Source organism: Gouania willdenowi, unplaced genomic scaffold (genome assembly GCF_900634775.1).
Source record: "Gouania willdenowi unplaced genomic scaffold, fGouWil2.1 scaffold_62_arrow_ctg1, whole genome shotgun sequence".
Taxonomy (NCBI): Eukaryota; Metazoa; Chordata; class Actinopteri; order Blenniiformes; family Gobiesocidae; genus Gouania; species Gouania willdenowi.
The window spans coordinates 853,565-873,564 of NW_021145227.1; the positions used below are offsets into that span (position 1 = coordinate 853,565).

General features: G+C 40.1%; 1 long non-coding RNA gene across 1 annotated transcript; it reads left to right on the top strand.

Moving 5' to 3' along the window:
* The first annotated feature begins 17,218 nt into the window (after window positions 1–17,218).
* Window positions 17,219–17,612, top strand: LOC114460729 (uncharacterized). Its single transcript, XR_003673728.1, has 3 exons — window positions 17,219–17,236; window positions 17,316–17,384; window positions 17,481–17,612. It is a non-coding gene; the product is annotated as an uncharacterized LOC114460729 (long non-coding RNA).
* Window positions 17,613–20,000: the final 2,388 nt, after the last annotated feature.

A 20,000-nucleotide genomic window follows, 5' to 3' on the forward strand; every position in this document is an offset into this window, starting at 1 on the left:
TATCACATCAGTTAATTATAACATAGCATCACATCAGTTAATTATAACAGCAGTTAATGCAGCAGCTATAACAGCAGCTAGCTATAACAGCAGCTAGCTATCACATCAGTTAATTATAACAGCAGCTAACTATAACAGCAGCTAGCTATAAAAGCAGCTATATCACAGCAGTTAATTATAACAGCAGCTAACTATAACAGCAGCTACTATCACAGCAGCTAGCTATCACAAGCAGCTAGCTATCACAGCAGCTAGCTATAACAGCAGCTAGCTATCACAGCAGCTAGCTATCACAGCAGTTAATTATAACAGCAGTTAAATTATAACAGCAGCTACTATAACAGCAGCGAGCTATCACAGCAGCAAGCTATCACTCAGTTAATTATAACAGCAGCTAACTATCCAGCAGCAGCTATCACACAGCGAACTATCACAGCAGCTAGCTATACAGCAGCTAGCTATAACAGCAGCTAGCTATAACAGCAGCTCGATATAACAGCAGCTAGCTATCAAACATCAGTTAATTAAACACAGTTAATTAGAACAGCAGCTAGCTATAACAGCAGCTAGCTATAACAGCAGCTAACTAAACAGGCAGCTAATATACAGCAGCTAGCTATCACAGCAGTTATTATAACAGCAGCTAGCTATAACAGCAGCTAGCTATAACAGCAGCTAGCTATCACATCAGTTAGCTATCACATCAGTTAATTTTAACAGCAGCTAACTATAACAGCAGCTAGCTATCACAGCAGCTAGCTATCACAGCAGCTAGCTATGACAGCAGCTAGCTATGACAGCAGCTAGCTATGACAGCAGCTAGCTATCACATCAGTTAATTATAACAGCAGCTAGCTATAACAGCAGCTAGCGAGCACATCAGTTAATTATAACAGCAGCTAGCTATAAACAGCAGCTAGCTATTACATCAGTTAATTATAACAGCAGCTAACTAAACAGCAGCTAGCTATCACATCAGTTAATTAAACAGCAGGTTAATTATAACAGCAGCTAGCTATAACAGCAGCTAGCTATAACAGCAGCTAGCTATAACAGCAGCTAACTATAACAGCAGCTAGCTATAACAGCAGCTAGCTATAACAGCAGCTAGCTATCACATCAGTTAATTATAACAGCAGCTAGCTATCACAGCAGCTAGCTATCACAGCAGCTAGCTATCACGCAGCTAGCTATCACATCAGTAATTATAACAGCAGCTAGCTATAACACAGCTAGCTAGCACAGCAGCAAGCTATCACAATCAGTTTAATTATAACAGCAGCTAACTAGCACAGCAGCTAGCTTAAAAGCAGCTAGCTATAACAGCAGCTAGCTATAACAGCAGCAGCTAGCTAGCACATCAGCTAATTATAACAGCAGCTAACTATAACAGCAGCTAGCTATAACAGCAGCTAGCTATAACAGCAGTTAATTATAACAGCAGCTAGCTATAACAGCAGCTAACTATAACAGCAGCTAACTATAACAGCAGCTAGCTATCACATCAGTTAACTATCACAGCAGCTAGCTATAACAGAAGCTAGCTATCACATCAGTTAATTATAACAGCAGCTAACTATAACAGCAGCTAGCTATCACATCAGTTAATTATAACAGCAGCTAGCTATAACAGCAGCTAGCTATAACAGCAGCTAGCTATCACATCAGCTAATTATAACAGCAGCTAGCTATAACAGCAGCTAGCTATAACAGCAGCTAGCTATAACAGCAGCTAGCTATAACAGCAGCTAACTATAACAGCAGCTAACTATAACAGCAGCTAGCTATCACATCAGTTAACTATCACAGCAGCTAGCTATAACAGAAGCTAGCTATCACATCAGTTAATTATAACAGCAGCTAACTATAACAGCAGCTAGCTATCACATCAGTTAATTATAAAAAGCAGTTAATTATAACAGCAGCTAGCTATAACAGTAGCTAGCTATAACAGCAGCTAACTATAACAGCAGCTAACTATAACAGCAGATAACTATAACAGCAGCTAACTATAACAGCAGCTAGCTATCACATCAGTTAATTATAACAGCAGTTAATTATAACAGCAGTTAATTATAACAGCAGCTAGCTATAACAGCAGCTAGCTATAACAGCAGCTAGCTATCACATCAGTTAGCTATCACATCAGTTAATTATAACAGCAGCTAACTATAACAGCAGCTAGCTATCACATCAGTTAATTATAACAGCAGCTAGCTATAACAGCAGCTAGCTATCACATCAGTTAATTATAACAGCAGTTAATTATAACAGCAGCTAGCTATCGGAGCAGCTAGCTATCACAGCAGCTAGCTATCACATCAGTTAATTATAACAGCAGCTAACTATAACAGCAGCTAGCTATCACATCAGTTAACTATCACAGCAGCTAGCTATAACAGCAGCTAGCTATAACAGCAGTTAATTATAACAGCAGCTAGCTATCACAGCAGCTAGCTATCACATCAGTTAATTATAACAGCAGCTAACTATAACAGCAGCTAGCTATCACAGCAGCTAGCTATAACAGCAGCTAGCTATAACAGCAGCTAGCTATCACAGCAGCTAGCTATCACAGCAGCTAGCTATCACATCAGTTAATTATAACAGCAGCTAACTATAACAGCAGCTAGCTATCACATCAGCTAGCTATCACAGCAGCTAGCTATCACATCAGTTAATTATAACAGCAGCTAGCTATAACAGCAGCTAGCTATCACATCAGTTAATTATAACAGCAGCTAACTATAACAGCAGCTAGCTATCACATCAGTTAATTATAACAGCAGCTAGCTATAACAGCAGCTAGCTATAACAGCAGCTAGCTATCACATCAGTTAGCTATCACATCAGTTAATTTTAACAGCAGCTAGCTATCACAGCAGCTAGCTATCACAGCAGCTAGCTATCACAGCAGCTAGCTATCACAGCAGCTAGCTATGACAGCAGCTAGCTATGACAGCAGCTAGCTATCACATCAGTTAATTATAACAGCAGCTAGCTATAACAGCAGCTAGCTATAACAGCAGCTAGCTATCACATCAGTTAATTATAACAGCAGCTAGCTATAACAGCAGCTAGCTATCACATCAGTTAATTATAACAGCAGCTAACTATAACGCAGCTAGCTATCACATCAGTTAATTATAAACAGCAGTTACTTATAACAGCAGCTAGCTAATACAGCAGCTAGCCTATACAGCAGCTAACTATAAACAGCAGCTAACTATAACAGCAGCTAGCTATCACATCAGTTAATTATAACAGCAGCTAACTATAACAGCAGCTAGCTATAACAGCAGCTAGCTATAACAGCAGCTAGCTATAACAGCAGCTAACTATAACCGCAGCTAGCTATCACAGCAGCTAGCTATCACAGCAGCTAGCTATCACAGCAGCTAGCTATCACAGCAGCTAGCTATCACATCAGTTAATTATAACAGCAGTTAATTATAACAGCAGCTAGCTATCACAGCAGCTAGCTATCACAGCAGCTAGCTATCACATCAGTTAATTATAACAGCAGTTAATTATCACAGCAGCTAGCTATAACAGCAGCTAGCTATCACAGCAGCAAGCTATCACATCAGTTAATTATAACAGCAGCTAACTATCACAGCAGCTAGCTATAACAGCAGCTAGCTATAACAGCAGCTAGCTATAACAGCAGCTAGCTATCACATCAGCTAATTATAACCAGCAGCTAACTATAACAGCAGCTAGCTATAACAGCCAGCTAGCCTATAACAGCAGTTAATTATAACAGCAGCGACTATAACGCAGCTAGCTATAACAGCAGCTAACTATAACAGCAGCTAACTATAACAGCAGCTAGCTATCACATCAGTTAACTATAACAGCAGCTAGCTATAACAGCAGCTAGCTATCACATCAGTTAATTATAACAGCAGTTAATTATAACAGCAGCTAGCTATAACAGCAGCTAGCTATAACAGCAGCTAGCTATCACATCAGTTAACTATCACAGCAGCTAGCTATAACAGAAGCTAGCTATCACATCAGTTAATTATAACAGCAGCTAACTATAACAGCAGCTAGCTATCACATCAGTTAATTATAAAAAGCAGTTAATTATAACAGCAGCTAGCTATAACAGCAGCTAACTATAACAGCAGCTAACTATAACAGCAGCTAACAATCACAGCAGATAACTATAACAGCAGCTAACTATAACAGCAGCTAGCTATCACATCAGTTAATTATAACAGCAGTTAATTATAACAGCAGCTAGCTATAACAGCAGCTAGCTAACAGCAGTAGCTATAACAGCAGCTAGCTATCACATCAGTAATTATAACAGCAGCTAACTATAACAGCAGCTAGCTATCACATCAGTTAATTATAACAGCAGCTAGCTATAACAGCAGCTAGCTATCACATCAGTTAATTATAACAGCAGTTAATTATAACAGCAGCTAGCTATCAGAGCAGCTAGCTATCACAGCAGCTAGCTATCACATCAGTTAATTATAACAGCAGCTAACTATAACAGCAGCTAGCTATCACATCAGTTAACTATCACAGCAGCTAGCTATAACAGCAGCTAGCTATCACAGCAGCTAGCTATCACAGCAGCTAGCTATCACATCAGTTAATTATAACAGCAGCTAACTATAACAGCAGCTAGCTATAACAGCAGCTAGCTATAACAGCAGCTAGCTAAAACAGCAGCTAGCTATCACATCAGTTAATTATAACAGCAGTTAATTATAACAGCAGCTAGCTATCAGAGCAGCTAGCTATCACAGCAGCTAGCTATCACATCAGTTAATTATAACAGCAGCTAACTATAACAGCAGCTAGCTATCACATCAGTTAGCTATCACAGCAGCTAGCTATCACAGCAGCTAGCTATCACAGCAGCTAGCTATCACAGCAGCTAGCTATCACATCAGTTAATTATAACAGCAGCTAACTATAACAGCAGCTAGCTATAACAGCAGCTAGCTATAACAGCAGCTAGCTATCACATCAGTTAATTATAACAGCAGCTAACTATAACAGCAGCTAGCTATAACAGGGCGACCGTGGCTCAGGTGGTAGTGGGTCGTCTTCTGATCGAGAGGTTGGGGGTTCGATCCCAGTACCTGACTATGTGTCGAAGTGTCCTTGGGCAAGACACTGAACCCTAAGTTGCTCCCAGTGGTCGACTAGCGCCTTGCATGGCAGTCCTGTCCCACTGGTGTGTGAATGTGAGAGTGATTGGGTGAATGAGCTGATATGTAAAGCGCTTTGAGACTGCTTCAGTGTGGTGATAAAGCGCTATATAAATCAAGTCCATTTACCATTTACCATTTACCATCAGTTAACTATCACAGCAGCTAGCTATAACAGCAGCTAGCAAAAAACAGCAGCTACCTATAACAGCAGCTAGCTATAACAGAAGCTAACTATAACAGCAGCTAGCTATAACAGCAGCTAGCTATAACATCAGTTAATTATAACAGCAGCTAACTATAACAGCAGCTAGCTATCACATCAGTTAATTATAACAGCAGTTAATTATAACAGCAGCTAGCTATAACAGCAGCTAGCTATAACAGCAGCTAACTATAACAGCAGCTAGCTATCACATCAGTTAATTATAACAGCAGCTAGCTATAACAGCAGCTAGCTATAACAGCAGCTAGCTATCACATCAGTTAATTATAACAGCAGCTAGCTATAACAGCAGCTAACTATAACAGCAGCTAACTATAACAGCAGCTAGCTATCACATCAGTTAATTATAACAGCAGTTAATTATAACAGCAGCTAGCTATAACAGCAGCTAGCTATAACAGCAGCTAGCTATAACAGCAGCTAACTATAACAGCAGCTAACTATAACAGCAGCTAGCTATCACATCAGTTAATTATAACAGCAGCTAACTATAACAGCAGCTAGCTATAACAGCAGCTAGCTATAACAGCAGCTAGCTATCACATCAGTTAATTATAACAGCAGCTAACTATAACAGCAGCTAACTATCACAGCAGCTAGCTATCACAGCAGCTAGCTATAACAGCAGCTAGCTATAACAGCAGCTAGCTATCACAGCAGCTAGCTATCACATCAGTTAATTATAACAGCAGTTAATTATAACAGCAGCTAGCTATAACAGCAGCTAGCTATCACAGCAGCAAGCTATCACATCAGTTAATTATAACAGCAGCTAACTATCACAGCAGCTAGCTATCACAGCAGCTAACTATCACAGCAGCTAGCTATCACATCAGCTAATTATAACAGCAGCTAACTATAACAGCAGCTAGCTATAACAGCAGCTAGCTATAACAGCAGCTAGCTATAACAGCAGCTAGCTATAACAGCAGCTAACTATAACAGCAGCTAGCTATAACAGCAGCTAGCTATAACAGCAGCTAGCTATAACAGCAGCTAGCTATCACATCAGTTAATTATAACAGCAGCTAACTATAACAGCAGCTAGCTATAACAGGGCGACCGTGGCTCAGGTGGTAGTGGGTCGTCTTCTGATCGAGAGGTTGGGGTTTCGATCCCAGTACCTGACTATGTGTCGAAGTGTCCTTGGGCAAGACACTGAACCCTAAGTTGCTCCCAGTGGTCGACTAGCGCCTTGCATGGCAGTCCTGTCCCACTGGTGTGTGAATGTGAGAGTGATTGGGTGAATGAGCTGATATGTAAAGCGCTTTGAGACTGCTTCAGTGTGGTGATAAAGCGCTATATAAATCAAGTCCATTTACCATTTACCATTTACCATCAGTTAACTATCACAGCAGCTAGCTATAACAGCAGCTAGCTAAAACAGCAGCTACCTATCACATCAGTTAATTATAACAGCAGCTAATTATAACAGCAGCTAGCTATCAGAGCAGCTAGCTATCACAGCAGCTAGCTATCACATCAGTTAATTATAACAGCAGCTAACTATAACAGCAGCTAGCTATCACATCAGTTAACTATCACAGCAGCTAGCTATAACAGCAGCTAGCTATCACAGCAGCTAGCTATCACAGCAGCTAATTATAACAGCAGCTAACTATAACAGCAGCTAGCTATCACATCAGCTAGCTATAACAGCAGCTAGCTAAAACAGCAGCTAGCTATCACATCAGTTAATTATAACAGCAGCTAGCTATAACAGCAGCTAGCTATAACAGCAGCTAGCTATAACAGCAGCTAGCTATCACATCAGTTAATTATAACAGCAGCTAGCTATAACAGCAGCTAGCTATCACATCAGTTAATTATAACAGCAGCTAACTATAACAGCAGCTAGCTATCACATCAGTTAATTATAACAGCAGTTAATTATAACAGCAGCTAGCTATAACAGCAGCTAACTATAACAGCAGCTAACTATAACAGCAGCTAACTATCACATCAGTTAATTATAACAGCAGCTAGCTATAACAGCAGCTAGCTATAACAGCAGCTAGCTATCACAGCAGCTAGCTATCACAGCAGCTAGCTATCACATCAGTTAATTATAACAGCAGTTAATTATAACAGCAGCTAGCTATAACAGCAGCTAGCTATCACATCAGTTAATTATAACAGCAGCTAACTATCACAGCAGCTAGCTATAACAGCAGCTAGCTATAACAGCAGCTAGCTATAACAGCAGCTAGCTATCACATCAGCTAATTATAACAGCAGCTAACTATAACAGCAGCTAGCTATAACAGCAGTTAATTATAACAGCAGCTAGCTATAACAGCAGCTAGCTATAACAGCAGCTAGCTATAACAGCAGCTAACTATAACAGCAGCTAACTATAACAGCAGCTAGCTATCACATCAGTTAATTATAACAGCAGCTAACTATAACAGCAGCTAGCTATAACAGCAGCTAGCTATCACATCAGTTAATTATAACAGCAGTTAATTATAACAGCAGCTAGCTATAACAGCAGCTAGCTATAACAGCAGCTAGCTATCACATCAGTTAACTATCACAGCAGCTAGCTATAACAGAAGCTAGCTATCACATCAGTTAATTATAAAAAGCAGTTAATTATAACAGCAGCTAGCTATAACAGCAGCTAACTATAACAGCAGCTAACTATAACAGCAGCTAACAATCACAGCAGATAACTATAACAGCAGCTAACTATAACAGCAGCTAGCTATCACATCAGTTAATTATAACAGCAGTTAATTATAACAGCAGCTAGCTATAACAGCAGCTAGCTATAACAGCAGCTAGCTATCACATCAGTTAGCTATCACATCAGTTAATTATAACAGCAGCTAACTATAACAGCAGCTAGCTATCACATCAGTTAATTATAACAGCAGCTAGCTATCACATCAGTTAATTATAACAGCAGTTAATTATAACAGCAGCTAGCTATCACATCAGTTAATTATAACAGCAGCTAACTATAACAGCAGCTAGCTATCACATCAGTTAACTATCACAGCAGCTAGCTATAACAGCAGCTAGCTATAACAGCAGCTAGCTATCACAGCAGCTAGCTATCACATCAGTTAATTATAACAGCAGCTAACTATAACAGCAGCTAGCTATCACATCAGCTAGCTATAACAGCAGCTAGCTAAAACAGCAGCTAGCTATCACATCAGTTAATTATAACAGCAGTTAATTATAACAGCAGCTAGCTATCAGAGCAGCTAGCTATCACAGCAGCTAGCTATCACATCAGTTAATTATAACAGCAGCTAACTATAACAGCAGCTAGCTATCACAGCAGCTAGCTATCACAGCAGCTAGCTATCACAGCAGCTAGCTATCACAGCAGCTAGCTATCACATCAGTTAATTATAACAGCAGCTAACTATAACAGCAGCTAGCTATCACATCAGCTAGCTATAACAGCAGCTAGCTAAAACAGCAGCTAGCTATCACATCAGTTAATTATAACAGCAGCTAGCTATAACAGCAGCTAGCTATAACAGCAGCTAGCTATAACAGCAGCTAGCTATCACATCAGTTAATTATAACAGCAGCTAGCTATAACAGCAGCTAGCTATCACATCAGTTAATTATAACAGCAGCTAACTATAACAGCAGCTAGCTATCACATCAGTTAATTATAACAGCAGTTAATTATAACAGCAGCTAGCTATAACAGCAGCTAGCTATAACAGCAGCTAACTATAACAGCAGCTAGCTATCACATCAGTTAATTATAACAGCAGCTAGCTATAACAGCAGCTAGCTATAACAGCAGCTAGCTATAACAGCAGCTAGCTATCACATCAGTTAATTATAACAGCAGCTAGCTATAACAGCAGCTAGCTATCACATCAGCTAGCTAAAACAGCAGCTAGCTATCACATCAGTTAATTATAACAGCAGTTAATTATAACAGCAGCTAGCTATAACAGCAGCTAGCTATAACAGCAGCTAACTATAACAGCAGCTAACTATAACAGCAGCTAGCTATCACATCAGTTAATTATAACAGCAGCTAACTATAACAGCAGCTAGCTATAACAGCAGCTAGCTATAACAGCAGCTAGCTATAACAGCAGCTAGCTATAACAGCAGCTAACTATAACAGCAGCTAGCTATCACAGCAGCTAGCTATCACAGCAGCTAGCTATAACAGCAGCTAGCTATAACAGCAGCTAGCTATAACAGCAGCTAGCTATCACATCAGTTAATTATAACAGCAGTTAATTATAACAGCAGCTAGCTATAACAGCAGCTAGCTATCACAGCAGCAAGCTATCACATCAGTTAATTATAACAGCAGCTAACTATCACAGCAGCTAGCTATCACAGCAGCTAACTATCACAGCAGCTAGCTATCACATCAGCTAATTATAACAGCAGCTAACTATAACAGCAGCTAGCTATAACAGCAGCTAGCTATAACAGCAGCTAGCTATAACAGCAGCTAGCTATAACAGCAGCTAGCTATCACATCAGTTAATTATAACAGCAGCTAACTATAACAGCAGCTAGCTATCACATCAGTTAACTATCACAGCAGCTAGCTATAACAGCAGCTAGCTATAACAGCAGCTAGCTATCACAGCAGCTAGCTATCACAGCAGCTAGCTATCACAGCAGCTAGCTATCACATCAGTTAATTATAACAGCAGCTAACTATAACAGCAGCTAGCTATCACATCAGCTAGCTAAAACAGCAGCTAGCTATCACATGAGTTAATTATAACAGCAGCTAGCTATAACAGCAGCTAGCTATCACATCAGTTAATTATAACAGCAGCTAGCTATAACAGCAGCTAGCAATCACATCAGTTAATTATAACAGCAGCTAACTATAACAGCAGCTAGCTATCACATCAGTTAATTATAACAGCAGTTAGCTATAACAGCAGCTAACTATAACAGCAGCTAACTATAACAGCAGCTAGCTATAACAGCAGCTAGCTATCACATCAGTTAATTATAACAGCAGCTAGCTATAACAGCAGCTAGCTATAACAGCAGCTAGCTATCACATCAGTTAATTATAACAGCAGCTAGCTATCACAGCAGCTAGCTATAACAGCAGCTAGCTATAACAGCAGCTAGCTATAACAGCAGCTAGCTATCACATCAGTTAATTATAACAGCAGCTAACTATAACAGCAGCTAGCTATCACATCAGTTAATTATAACAGCAGTTAATTATAACAGCAGCTAGCTATCAGAGCAGCTAGCTATCACAGCAGCTAGCTATCACATCAGTTAATTATAACAGCAGCTAACTATAACAGCAGCTAGCTATCACATCAGTTAATTATAACAGCAGCTAGCTATAACAGCAGCTAGCTATCACATCAGTTAATTATAACAGCAGTTAATTATAACAGCAGCTAGCTATCACAGCAGCTAGCTATCACATCAGTTAATTATAACAGCAGCTAACTATAACAGCAGCTAGCTATCACATCAGTTAACTATCACAGCAGCTAGCTATCACAGCAGCTAGCTATCACAGCAGCTAGCTATCACATCAGTTAATTATAACAGCAGCTAACTATAACAGCAGCTAGCTATCACATCAGCTAGCTATAACAGCAGCTAGCTAAAACAGCAGCTACCTATCACATCAGTTAATTATAACAGCAGCTAGCTATCAGAGCAGCTAGCTATCAGAGCAGCTAGCTATCACAGCAGCTAGCTATCACATCAGTTAATTATAACAGCAGCTAACTATAACAGCAGTTAACTATCACAGCAGCTAGCTATCACAGCAGCTAGCTATCACAGCAGCTAGCTATCACAGCAGCTAGCTATCACATCAGTTAATTATAACAGCAGCTAGCTATCACATCAGCTAGCTATAACAGCAGCTAGCTAAAACAGCAGCTAGCTATCACATCAGTTAATTATAACAGCAGCTAGCTATAACAGCAGCTAGCTATAACAGCAGCTAGCTATCACATCAGTTAATTATAACAGCAGCTAGCTATAACAGCAGCTAGCTATCACATCAGTTAATTATAACAGCAGCTAACTATAACAGCAGCTAGCTATCACATCAGTTAATTATAACAGCAGTTAATTATAACAGCAGCTAGCTATAACAGCAGCTAGCTATAACAGCAGCTAGCTATCACAGCAGCTAGCTATCACAGCAGCTAGCTATAACAGCAGCTAGCTATAACAGCAGCTAGCTATCACAGCAGCTAGCTATCACATCAGTTAATTATAACAGCAGTTAATTATAACAGCAGCTAGCTATAACAGCAGCTAGCTATCACAGCAGCTAGCTATCACATCAGTTAATTATAACAGCAGCTAACTATAACAGCAGCTAGCTATCACATCAGTTAACTATCACAGCAGCTAGCTATAACAGCAGCTAGCTATAACAGCAGCTAGCTATCACAGCAGCTAGCTATCACAGCAGCTAGCTATCACAGCAGCTAGCTATCACATCAGTTAATTATAACAGCAGCTAACTATAACAGCAGCTAGCTATCACATCAGCTAGCTATAACAGCAGCTAGCTAAAACAGCAGCTAGCTATCACATCAGTTAAATATAACAGCAGCTAGCTATAACAGCAGCTAGCTATCACATCACTTAATTATAACAGCAGCTAGCTAAAACAGCAGCTAGCTATCACATCAGTTAATTATAACAGCAGCTAGCTATAACAGCAGCTAGCTATAACAGCAGCTAGCTATCACATCAGTTAATTATAACAGCAGCTAGCTATAACAGCAGCTAGCTATCACATCAGTTAATTATAACAGCAGCTAACTATAACAGCAGCTAGCTATCACATCAGTTAATTATAACAGCAGTTAATTATAACAGCAGTTAATTATAACAGCAGCTAGCTATAACAGCAGCTAGCTATAACAGCAGCTAACTATAACAGCAGCTAGCTATCACATCAGTTAATTATAACAGCAGCTAGCTATAACAGCAGCTAGCTATAACAGCAGCTAGCTATCACATCAGTTAATTATAACAGCAGCTAGCTATAACAGCAGCTAGCTATCACATCAGTTAATTATAACAGCAGCTAACTATAACAGCAGCTAGCTATCACATCAGTTAATTATAACAGCAGCTAGCTATAACAGCAGCTAGCTATAACAGCAGCTAACTATAACAGCAGCTAGCTATAACAGCAGCTAGCTATCACATCAGTTAATTATAACAGCAGCTAGCTATAACAGCAGCTAGCTATCACATCAGTTAATTATAACAGCAGCTAACTATAACAGCAGCTAACTATCACATCAGTTAATTATAACAGCAGTTAATTATAACAGCAGCTAGCTATAACAGCAGCTAACTATAACAGCAGCTAGCTATCACATCAGTTAATTATAACAGCAGCTAGCTATAACAGCAGCTAGCTATAACAGCAGCTAGCTATAACAGCAGCTAGCTATCACATCAGTTAATTATAACAGCAGCTAGCTATAACAGCAGCTAGCTATCACATCAGTTAATTATAACAGCAGCTAACTATAACAGCAGCTAGCTATCACATCAGTTAATTATAACAGCAGTTAATTATAACAGCAGCTAGCTATAACAGCAGCTAGCTATAACAGCAGCTAACTATAACAGCAGCTAACTATAACAGCAGCTAGCTATCACATCAGTTAATTATAACAGCAGCTAACTATAACAGCAGCTAGCTATAACAGCAGCTAGCTATAACAGCAGCTAGCTATAACAGCAGCTAGCTATCACATCAGTTAATTATAACAGCAGCTAACTATAACAGCAGCTAGCTATCACAGCAGCTAGCTATCACAGCAGCTAGCTATAACAGCAGCTAGCTATAACAGCACCTAGCTATCACAGCAGCTAGCTATCACATCAGTTAATTATAACAGCAGTTAATTATAACAGCAGCTAGCTATAACAGCAGCTAGCTATCACAGCAGCAAGCTATCACATCAGTTAATTATAACAGCAGCTAACTATCACAGCAGCTAGCTATCACAGCAGCTAACTATCACAGCAGCTAGCTATAACAGCAGCTAGCTATAACAGCAGCTAGCTATCACATCAGCTAATTATAACAGCAGCTAACTATAACAGCAGCTAGCTATAACAGCAGCTAGCTATAACAGCAGTTAATTATAACAGCAGCTAGCTATAACAGCAGCTAGCTATAACAGCAGCTAGCTATAACAGCAGCTAGCTATCACATCAGTTAATTATAACAGCAGCTAGCTATCACATCAGTTAACTATCACAGCAGCTAGCTATAACAGCAGCTAGCTATCACAGCAGCTAGCTATCACAGCAGCTAGCTATCACAGCAGCTAGCTATCACATCAGTTAATTATAACAGCAGCTAACTATAACAGCAGCTAGCTATCACATCAGCTAGCTATAACAGCAGCTAGCTAAAACAGCAGCTAGCTATCACATGAGTTAATTATAACAGCAGCTAGCTATCACATCAGTTAATTATAACAGCAGCTAGCTATAACAGCAGCTAGCAATCACATCAGTTAATTATAACAGCAGCTAACTATAACAGCAGCTAGCTATCACATCAGTTAATTATAACAGCAGTTAATTATAACAGCAGCTAGCTATAACAGCAGCTAACTATAACAGCAGCTAACTATAACAGCAGCTAACTATAACAGCAGCTAGCTATAACAGCAGCTAGCTATAACAGCAGCTAGCTATAACAGCAGCTAGCTATCACATCAGTTAATTATAACAGCAGCTAACTATCACAGCAGCTAGCTATCACAGCAGCTAGCTATCACAGCAGCTAGCTATAACAGCAGCTAGCTATAACAGCAGCTAGCTATAACAGCAGCTAGCTATCACATCAGTTAATTATAACAGCAGCTAACTATAACAGCAGCTAGCTATCACATCAGTTAATTATAACAGCAGTTAATTATAACAGCAGCTAGCTATCAGAGCAGCTAGCTATCACAGCAGTTAATTATAACAGCAGCTAACTATAACAGCAGCTAGCTATCACATCAGTTAATTATAACAGCAGCTAGCTATAACAGCAGCTAGCTATCACATCAGTTAATTATAACAGCAGCTAGCTATCACAGCAGCTAGCTATCACATCAGTTAATTATAACAGCAGCTAACTATAACAGCAGCTAGCTATCACAGCAGCTAGCTATAACAGCAGCTAGCTATCACAGCAGCTAGCTATCACAGCAGCTAGCTATCACAGCAGCTAGCTATCACAGCAGCTAGCTATCACATCAGTTAATTATAACAGCAGCTAACTATAACAGCAGCTAGCTATCACATCAGCTAGCTATAACAGCAGCTAGCTAAAACAGCAGCTACCTATCACATCAGTTAATTATAACAGCAGCTAATTATAACAGCAGCTAGCTATCAGAGCAGCTAGCTATCACATCAGTTAATTATAACAGCAGCTAACTATAACAGCAGCTAGCTATCACATCAGTTAACTATCACAGCAGCTAGCTATAACAGCAGCTAGCTATCACAGCAGCTAGCTATCACATCAGTTAATTATAACAGCAGCTAACTATAACAGCAGCTAGCTATCACATCAGCTAGCTATAACAGCAGCTAGCTAAAACAGCAGCTAGCTATCACATCAGTTAATTATAACAGCAGCTAGCTATAACAGCAGCTAGCTATAACAGCAGCTAGCTATAACAGCAGCTAGCTATCACATCAGTTAATTATAACAGCAGCTAGCTATAACAGCAGCTAGCTATCACATCAGTTAATTATAACAGCAGCTAACTATAACAGCAGCTAGCTATCACATCAGTTAATTATAACAGCAGTTAATTATAACAGCAGCTAGCTATAACAGCAGCTAGCTATAACAGCAGCTAGCTATAACAGCAGCTAGCTATCACATCAGTTAATTATAACAGCAGCTAGCTATAACAGCAGCTAGCTATAACAGCAGCTAGCTATCACATCAGTTAATTATAACAGCAGCTAGCTATAACAGCAGCTAGCTATCACATCAGTTAATTATAACAGCAGATAACTATAACAGCAGCTAGCTATCACATCAGTTAATTATAACAGCAGTTAATTATAACAGCAGCTAGCTATAACAGCAGCTAACTATAACAGCAGCTAACTATAACAGCAGCTAGCTATCACATCAGTTAATTATAACAGCAGCTAACTATAACAGCAGCTAGCTATAACAGCAGCTAGCTATAACAGCAGCTAGCTATCACATCAGTTAATTATAACAGCAGCTAACTATCACAGCAGCTAGCTATCACAGCAGCTAGCTATCACAGCAGCTAGCTATAACAGCAGCTAGCTATCACAGCAGCTAGCTATCACATCAGTTAATTATAACAGCAGTTAATTATAACAGCAGCTAGCTATAACAGCAGCTAGCTATCACAGCAGCAAGCTATCACATCAGTTAATTATAACAGCAGCTAACTATCACAGCAGCTAGCTATCACAGCAGCTAACTATCACAGCAGCTAGCTATAACAGCAGCTAGCTATAACAGCAGCTAGCTATCACATCAGCTAATTATAACAGCAGCTAACTATAACAGCAGCTAGCTATAACAGCAGCTAGCTATAACAGCAGCTAGCTATAACAGCAGCTAGCTATAACAGCAGCTAGCTATAACAGCAGCTAGCTATAACAGCAGCTAGCTATCACATCAGTTAATTATAACAGCAGCTAACTATAACAGCAGCTAGCTATCACATCAGTTAACTATCACAGCAGCTAGCTATCACAGCAGCTAGCTATCACAGCAGCTAGCTATCACAGCAGCTAGCTATCACATCAGTTAATTATAACAGCAGCTAACTATAACAGCAGCTAGCTATCACATCAGCTAGCTATCACAGCAGCTAGCTATCACAGCAGCTAGCTATCACATCAGTTAATTATAACAGCAGCTAACTATAACAGCAGCTAGCTATCACATCAGCTAGCTATAACAGCAGCTAGCTAAAACAGCAGCTAGCTATCACATCAGTTAATTATAACAGCAGCTAGCTATAACAGCAGCTAGCTATAACAGCAGCTAGCTATAACAGCAGCTAGCTATCACATCAGTTAATTATAACAGCAGCTAGCTATAACAGCAGCTAGCTATCACATCAGTTAATTATAACAGCAGCTAACTATAACAGCAGCTAGCTATCACATCAGTTAATTATAACAGCAGTTAATTATAACAGCAGCTAGCTATAACAGCAGCTAGCTATAACAGCAGCTAGCTATAACAGCAGCTAGCTATCACATCAGTTAATTATAACAGCAGCTAGCTATAACAGCAGCTAGCTATAACAGCAGCTAGCTATCACATCAGTTAATTATAACAGCAGCTAGCTATAACAGCAGCTAGCTATCACATCAGTTAATTATAACAGCAGCTAACTATAACAGCAGCTAGCTATCACATCAGTTAATTATAACAGCAGTTAATTATAACAGCAGCTAGCTATAACAGCAGCTAACTATAACAGCAGCTAACTATAACAGCAGCTAGCTATCACATCAGTTAATTATAACAGCAGTTAATTATAACAGCAGCTAGCTATCACAGCAGCTAGCTATCACATCAGTTAATTATAACAGCAGCTAGCTATAACAGCAGCTAGCTATCACAGCAGCAAGCTATCACATCAGTTAATTATAACAGCAGCTAACTATCACAGCAGCTAGCTATCACAGCAGCTAACTGTGACAGGTGTTAGGTAGGTGCACTAATTAAAAACACTACAAATAGTGACCTGCAGGAGGAAGAACAGGTTGTTCAGCTGTGGGTAGGAGGACAGTGGAATGGAGCATGTGCACACCTTGTTCCACATCAGCATGCAGGAAAAAGCTGGTAGGAAATGCTGTTTGTTGTGTATATGGTGTGTTGTGTTATTGTCTAGCACATGACATTTACCATTTTATTATTTCAGATGTGCTTCCCTGTTTATTTACTGCTTGAGTGAAAACGGCTGGTTGTTGGTAGACTACCGACGGGCCAGGTATTTTTAAAGTTTGTTTGTAGTTCATCTTTTATTGATATGTTTTAATGTTTCTGTATTAAAGTGTTTTTATGGTTATTAATGTTTTCTTTGCAGAGCATCGGGGTCCATACGCTGCTCTTGCTGGGAATAATTTATTTGTTTTGTTCATTAGTTGGGTTCTGTTTTTTTGTTCTAGTCCACCCTGACACGTGAGCTGGTTGAGGGCAAATAGCTGGGTTTTGCCCGTGGGGTGGGCTAGTTCTTATTTTTTTCTTTTATTTATTCATTTTTTTGTGTTTTATTTTGAACTTGTGCCCCCCCCCCCCCTTGCCACCAATACCTAGTAAGCTCTCAGTCAGGCCTACAGATAGGGCCCTAAGGGTGTAAGTGTGCCGTGCATATTCACGTGTGTGAACTTTAAGCAAAAGGAATATTTGAAGTGCAGTGTGTTGGTGTGTGAGACCTTATCCCCCCAATCCTGTTGTCACAGTTGAGAGCTGAACTGGGAGTTTGGTATGGTGAGGCTTATTAATCATTATGAAATTGTCTCAATAATAAAGATTCTATTTCTCTACCTATTTTGACTGCTTATTGTATCGCTAATCCTAACCGGGTGTAACATTTTGGCGTTGTCGACAGAACTTAGCAAGGCAGTATTAATTAGTTGTCGGGGGAGCAAAGTGTCAGATTGAGTTTTTTTTTTTTTTTTTTTTGAAACGGCAAGAGCAGCGGTGGACCAGAACCACGTGAGGATCCATAGGCGCAGTTGTCGTCTAAGCTCTCCCAAATCATGGAGGAGACTCAGAGAGAGGACTTGGCGCAGTACATACAAGAACTGGAGCAGCAGCTGGGGAGGCTACATTCAACCGTGTCTCCACCTGGGCCATCGAGCAGTGAAATGGACAGGGTTGAATCAACTGCTACTGAGACTGAAGGGGGGACTCGGGTGGTTTACATTCAACAAAGTGAGAAGGTACCAAAGTTTTCTGGCAACCTGGACAGAGCTGATTCTCCTACGCTTGAAGACTGGATTGAACTGGTTGAAAATCATATCCAATTGAAACCTACCGAAAAAGAAAAAGCTAATTGTGTGTATAACCATTTGGAAGGGGCAGCTCGCATAGAGGTTAAATATCTTCCTAAAGAGGAAAGAGAGACTGTTAATGGTATATTCACTATTCTGAGAGAAGTATATGGATGTTCACACTCTGCAATCTCCCTTCAGCGCAGGTTTTTTAATCGTAAACAGCGTGAGGGAGAGTCATTGTTGGACTATTCTCATGCGCTAATGTCTCTAATGGATCAGATTGTAGCATTAGACATCCATACTAAACCCAAATCTCAGAGAGATCTGCGTGACCAATTTTGTGAAGGTGTTAGAGACTACAGTCTGAGTGTAAGGTTGAGAGATAAGGTTCGCTTGAACCCGGAGTGGACAATTCGTGATGTACGTAGGGAGGGTGTTCAGTGGACAGTACAGTGTGAAGGGCAGTCTTTTAAGCAAAAGAATAACCAGTCACTTTTCTCCAATGAAGTTCAGGCAGAAGCATCTCGTGAGCCAGTTGAAAGTAAGCCTGGTTATTCTGAGCTTAAAGCCCTTATTGAAGCTCAACAGAGGCAGCTAGATGTGCTAATGAAAGCACTACAACCCTCAAAGCAAGAGTTTGGGGCTCCGCCCCCATCGAAAGCTAAAAGAACCTTTGATGGGAAGCCTCGGTGTTTTCGGTGTGATCAAAGGGGCCACATAGCACGTTACTGTACTGCCATCCTCCCTAAAGCGACCCACTCTGAACAAAGAACAACACAATTGGAACAACAAGAACTCATTAGTGAGCAAAGTCTTACACATCTAGAAACAAAGTGTGATTCAGAACCCAATCCAACTGTTATGTCTGCACTGGTGAGCAAGTGCCCTGTAGTGGAAGTCCAAATGGGGGAAATTGTGGTTCCATCATTGTTGGATACTGGATCGATGGTTACAACTATTACAAAGAGTTTTTTTGATGAGTATTTTGGCCATCTAACTAATGTACAGTTACAGGATTGTGGGTGGTTAGATCTTAGGGCTGGGAATGGCCTGGAATTGCCATATCTCGGCTATTTGGAGCTGGACATTACTATACTTGGAAAAAGTGTTCCACGCAGGGGGGTCCTTGTAGTGAAAGATCCAGAAGACTCTCACATGCAGTATAAGAAAATGCAGACTCCAGGAGTCCTGGGAATGAATGTGATCAAAGGATTCTACTATGAGTTGTTTGTGCAGTATGGCTCCACTCTTTTTGACGCCCCTATGATAACAGAGGTTCCAGAGTGGAGACGAGCTCTCAGACATTGCCAAGTGGAAGAGACGATAGCAAATTCTCAGGACCCGTTCAAAGTGAGAGTGAAAGGTAAGAGCAAACTTTGTGTTGCTGCGGGTACATTAACCATGATCCCAGTTACATGTCCAAAGGCTCCCTCACAGCAAAACATGGAGTTTTTAGTAGAACCATTAAGGCCAGAGGAGGGTGCACTTCCAGAGGGGCTGCTAGTTTCACCTGCCTTGGTGGTGTCTGAAAGAGGAGTAGTACATGTACCAGTAACTAACGTAGGATATTCTGACATTTGGCTGATTCCACGCAGGGTTATAGCAAC